The following is a 6,381-nucleotide window of genomic DNA, read 5'->3' on the forward strand; positions in this document are numbered from 1 at the left end:
CCGCAGGGTGGCTGGGCTCTCCCTTAGAGAGAGGTCATCCGGGAGGGACTCAGAGTAGAGCTGCTGCTCCTCCACGTCAAGAGGAGCCAGTTGAGGTGGCTCAGGCATCTGGTTAGGATGCCTCCTGGACACCTCACAGGTGAGCTGTTCTGGGCACGTCGCACTGGGAGGAGGCCCAGAGTTAGACCTAGGACATGCTGGAGGGACTATGTTTCTCGGCTGACCTGGGAACACCTTGAGATTCCCCTGGACGAGCTGGCACAAATGGCTGGGGAGAGGGAAGTCTGGGTCTCTCTGCTTAGGCTGCTGCCCCCACGATCAGATCCCTGATAAGCGGCAGAAAATGGATGGACGGATGGACTAATTGAGGTTTTTAGTTGTCAGTTATAATCATCAAAATTAAAAGAAATAAACATCTGAAACACATTAGTGTGTAATTAATTAATTTAATACACAAGTTTCACTTTCTGAATGGAATTACTGAAATAAATTACCTTTTTCATGATATATTCTAATTTTATGACCAGTACCTGTATATTCTAGTTCTTTTCATATGCATTTTGTTGATTTAGGTAGGTTGCATTTTCAGATTATTTTTAAAAAGTTGCTATTCTAGCATTATATAATGCCCAGTCTCTCACAGAGTGACTGCTGTAGATAGAGATGGTTTTAGAGCTTTTCTGATGAAGGGCAGTGAAACGTCACACATTGATAATCTGTGCTGTAGGAGTTTTGTTAGTGGGCAGATTTTGTATCATATTTTGTCTTGTTTTCTGTTTTTGTTACAGAAATCCCAGCAGTGGATTTTGGATGTGCAGGTTTTCCGGTTATTTTGCCATGAGAAACATTGTGCAGTGTTCTGCAGAACAAGGTTGAACGGGTTCTGTAGGTGTAGAGGTTTACCTGACAATAAAACACTGATCAGCTGATCGGAACTGTTCATGGTGAACCAGAATGAGTCAGATGTTTGTAGACACTCTGACCTTCAGGCTCAGCCTGGATTGTCTCACTTTGCTGCATGCTGTTGTTGCCATGGTGACGTAGAGCCTAGGTTCTGTGGCACCATGGAGACAGTGAAACAGGATTCTAGGTCAGACTGTGAGGAACAACACAGACATGTTTACAGAAGACTCACAAACATGTCTGACATTAGTTTGACATTTGACCTGTCAGATCCAGACGAACAGGTGGACCACTGAGTCATATAACCAGAACAAAGCCCAGATGGATCTGATATAATGAACTGTGAGTGTGTTTGTAAGTGTGATGTGATCTGTCACTGTGATGCTTCTCCTTCAGCATCCTATGATGGTCTCTATGACAACAGAAGTGGTGATGTGACACACTCCTAAGTCTGGATCATGTCTTGTCATTGAACTGCCTGGAGTGTCAGAACCATTCAGAATTACAGCTGGACTTCACAAGGGTTGTGTCACACCTGATCCAGCTCAGTTATTTTAGTGTCACTTCTTCCCCGCAGCCTGCCTGCCTAAAAAGGAGCACATCCTTCTTCTCTGGCTGCTCCCGTTTGTTTAGATAAGATCCCACTCACTGCTAGGTGTCATGGCAACCAGGTGTTTTTCACTTCACCTGTCAGTGGGCCCATGATCTGTGCAGTGTTTCAGATATAAACCTGATGAAAAAACAGCATTTAACCAGAATCCTTACTGAAGTATTCTGGTTCTGGAAAGAACTGATTAACAATGATCAGGTTGTTAAATAACTGACTGATGATGGATCAAACATACTGTATCAACTCAATAAACTGTCCTGAGGATAACAGTTTGAAATTACTGTAACCACGTTTTTATCTGCAGCAACTCTGGCAGAAAAACTAAAACTGTGAGGAGGAAAGGATTGAGAAGTTGTATATTCACACTTGTGTTTGTTCAGGTGTGTGTGTGTGTGTGTGTGTGTGTGTGTGTGTGTGTGTGTGTGTGTGTGTGTGTGTGTGTGTGTGTGTGTGTGTGTGTGTGTGTGTGTTTTGGACTGAGGGTTATCAGATGAAATCATTGTTGAACAAAATGAATCAGAAACAGTTCGTCACCTCCTCCAGTGTGCCTTTATGCTGCCTGCAGAAAATATTTTTAGAGAACAGAACAACTTCAGTAGGCTCCATGCTGCTGGAAGCGTAAAACCCTCATATAACATTTTATTATTATTTTATTTTTCTTGTTTTTTTTTTTCATAAATAAAAGTCAAACTGCAGCCCAAACCACAAAAAGTTTTTGGATGATATTTAATTGGTAATAAGGGCTTGTGTACGCAACTCAGAAAAATACTCAGACACATCCACCTTTGAAAAGTATCTGTAGATGGTATTTTGGTATGAAAGCCCTTCCAAAGTGGTAGCTTAGTCATAATTATCAGCTCATGAATTTAACAACCTGTTAAGATAAATTAAAGTGTCTAACATGGTGTATATCTGGTTTAGGCTTATTGTTGGGACATTGGTCAAAGGTCTATAATTTAGGGTTTGGTATCTTTTTAAAGGGGACCCTTTTGGTTTTCATTTAAGCCATGATTTGGGTCCCTCTGACCAACACAGAGATCACTATTTAAACCACACATAATACACAATATAAACATACAACTGTTTTGTTATATAAAAATATTGATCAGAAATAGTAGAAATTTACACTTGCATAAACTTTAAGATCAGACAACACAGGTCTATTGATAAAGTTTTGTGAGTTTTTCTGTTTTGGTTTACCATGTAGATAGAAACATGAAGAGCACTGTGTACTCATTCTGAGGTAACAAAATCACAGTTATTCATATTTTTGTCAGTATTCAGCTCTGCGCACGTCACTAATTGGCTGAAGCAGATTATTGGCAGAAACTGCAGTCCATCTATTTCACGTGTCAAAGTCAAGGCCAGGATTTGGCCCATTTTTTAACTTAAGATGAAAATTGTTTCTTATATCAATGGTAAACTTTAAATTGATGATTGCATGCAACAATATCAATTCAAAAGGTGAAAGATTATAACGATTGTTCTGCACCTGAGCTGTTGGCTTTAAGTAACTGAGCAATTTATTTGCATAGCACAACATTAATGTCTGAAAATAAGCTGCTTTAAAGTCCACATCAACCATAAACTAAATCTGTCATAATGCATACTAGCTACTCAATAAAAACTCATCAGTGAGTAAAACTTCATTAGTTTTACTTTTAATATTTCTGTATTTATTTCTGATTTAGTCAGTCATACACTTACTTCTTATCAGTGTTTAAAATAGGACGTGTTAAAGGGATCCACGATTAGTTGTAACATTAGACTTTATTTGATAAACATTTATGTTAACTGTAAAATAAAGACTGTAAAAATACTGTAAGCTGTTTAGTTTTGTAATTTTTAAAAAATATATTTTAACATGGACAAAGCCATTTTATTTATAGGCAAAGCATTCTGGGTAAATGATGACGTGGATAGGTCATTGGTGTGAGCAAGCTATATCCACCCTGAAGGTTAATCGACTTTGGGATAAGATATCTGTCTGAATTATTGTATGTGTAAGAGTCTAAATTTGTACATGTAAGTCTATAAACGTACATAACTTTGTTACGACTTTGCCACATTACAAGTATGAATCAAATTTACAAATACGAATCAAATTTACAAGTACGAATTTACAAGTATGAATCAATTTACAAGTATGAATCTAATTTACAAGTTATGTGAGAATACAAGTTTTTAAGTTACAAATACAAGTTAAAAAGTTACAACTTTGCCACATTACAAGTACGAATCAAATTTACAAGTACAATTCTGATGTGAGAATACAAGTTTTTAAGTTACAAATACAAGTTAAAAAGTTACAACTTTGCCACATTACAAGTACGAATCAAATTTACAGGTACAATCCTTTTACCTGTCAAAATAAGACATGCAAGGAACACCGAAAAGATCGATTGCAAACAGTAACCAAGCCAGACCACTAGGGGGACATGACCACTGCCTCATTTGGGACCAGACAAACTCTTTGTAAACACAATTTGCTGAAGGGAAAAGCATTTGGAGGCTTTTCAGTTTGTCATTCATGTCATGTAGTACAACAATAAAGTAGATAGTGGATTTATGATGAAATGTGTTATTTTATTAAAAATTTCCTTTAACACTGTCTGAGTTCATTTTTTGATTCAATTTCTTAAACAGAATCCTGCTTTTATGATGGTCTTTTTTGAACATTTATTTTTCTATATTCTTATTTTTCTTTTGCACTTTGTCAAAATGTTTTGTAAAGCACTGATTTTTCTTGTTGCTGAAATGTTTTATATACAGCTGCCTTGCCTCAGGTCTGCAGCACAATAATTAATATACAGTGGAGTGATGATGAAATGTTCCAAATTATTTTTAGACCATATTTTTTAAGTAACTTCTCTTTAACTTATGATACTGTTAACACTACTCCGTGGCCAAGACAGTAAATCACACTGAAGACTGGAGCCAGGTGAACAAACCTTCAGATGGTTGAAGAACAGGTGGAGATGTCTTCATGACCTGCAGAATATCAGGACTAATGCTGGAGCTTTCTGATACATGTGTGCATTAAGGTGTCAGAAATACTCAAAAACACCACGACAGGCCAGAGAGCAGGGAGATGAAAATGAATCAATGAACATATTAATTTCATTTTATAAATAAAAAATCTATAAAATAAATAAAAAAATAAATATCTATAAAAGTAAAGCTAACAGCACCACATGCACAGACTCCTCCCTCGGTGCTGAGCTGAACGCCTTCTATGCTTGCTTTGAGGACACTGCTCAGGCACAGCTGACCACCACTGCTCTGCCCTCCTCCACCACAGACGAGCCACTCATATTGGTTACTGAAGAGGTGAGGAGAGCTCTGATGCAAGTACCAGCCTGGAAAGCAGCCGGCCCAGATGGAATCCCAGGCAGAATCTTAAAAGCGTGTGCCAACCAACTCGCGGTCCCATTTACAGACATCTACAATGCCTCTCTGGCACAGTCCACTGTTCCGGCCTGCTTCAAAGCCACTACAATTATCCCTATCCCAAAGAAAACCACCATCACCTGGCTGAATGACTACCGTCCCATTGCTCTCACACCTATTGCGATGAAGTGCTTTGAGAGGCTGATTCTGGGTCACATTAATAACAGCCTTCCTGGCACTCTGGATCCACATCAGTTTGCCTACCGGGCAAACAGATCTACAGACGATGCAGTAGCCCTGGCATTGCACACAGCACTCAACCATCTGGAAGGAACAAACACATACGTCAGAATGCTGTTTGTTTATTTTAGCTCCGCATTTAACACCTTAATCCCATCCCGACTGGTATCCAAGCTCAACACCCTTGGAATCAGTAACTCACTCTGTAGCTGGATTATGAACTTCCTCACTGGCAGACCACAGTCAAGTCAGAATGGGTGACCACACCTCCCCCACCCTCACACTCAGCACCGGCTGCCTACAAGGCTGTGTGCTCTCACCCCTGCTCTTCACCCTGTACACCTATGACTGCCTCGCTAAACACAGCACCAACACCATCATCAAGTTTGCTGATGACACTACAGTCATTGGCAATATCTCTAATGATGATGAGGGGGCGTACAGGGAGGAAGTGAAGCTCCTGGCAGAGTGGTGCACCACCAACAACCTCTCCATCAACACCAGCCAAACCAAGGAGCTGATTGTGGACTTCAGGCGAGGGAGTAGAGTGCACAAACCCCTGAGTATTGAGGGGACATTAGTGGAGAGAGTGGACAGCTTCAGGTTCCTCGGTGTTTATATCTCAGAGGATCTCACCTGGTCACTGAAAATATCCCACATTATCAGGAAAGCCCAACAGCGCCCCCACTTCCTCCGTCGTCTGAAGAGGGCTAAACTGCCACAGCAGCCACTTTTCCTTCTCCAGAAAACACCAATTGGAAAGTGACTTGATGATGTACAGACAACATTGAATGTAAGAATTTATGTACTTATGCAGACACAGTTACTTAAACTTCAGTTAAAGCAGGCCAGAGATGTGGTATACCCCAGAAAGGAAAATAAAAAGCAAATGGTGGCAGCTGTAGAAGCACCACCTGTAACACCTCCAGCACAGCCCTTGCCTTCAGTGCCAGTCCCTTATGAGCAGCCTCAGTGGCGCGGCAGAGGTCAGTGGAGGACTAGGGGTGGACCACGGGGTAGAGGGTACCGCCGTGGTTACATGCAGGGATCTAGAGCACAAGATGTGTGTCACTACTGCCAGAAACCTGGACACTGGGCCAGAGACTGTTTCCTGAGACAGGGACAGAGACCCCCACAGGGAGGAGCACAGTACCAAGCTCCAAACCCACAGATGGCTCCAACTGGCCAGTACCCCAACATGACCGGTGACTGGGCTCAGTGGCATGGTCCTGAGGGAC

Source organism: Austrofundulus limnaeus, unplaced genomic scaffold, assembly GCF_001266775.1.
Source record: "Austrofundulus limnaeus strain Quisiro unplaced genomic scaffold, Austrofundulus_limnaeus-1.0 Scaffold87, whole genome shotgun sequence".
Classification (NCBI taxonomy): domain Eukaryota; kingdom Metazoa; phylum Chordata; class Actinopteri; order Cyprinodontiformes; family Rivulidae; genus Austrofundulus; species Austrofundulus limnaeus.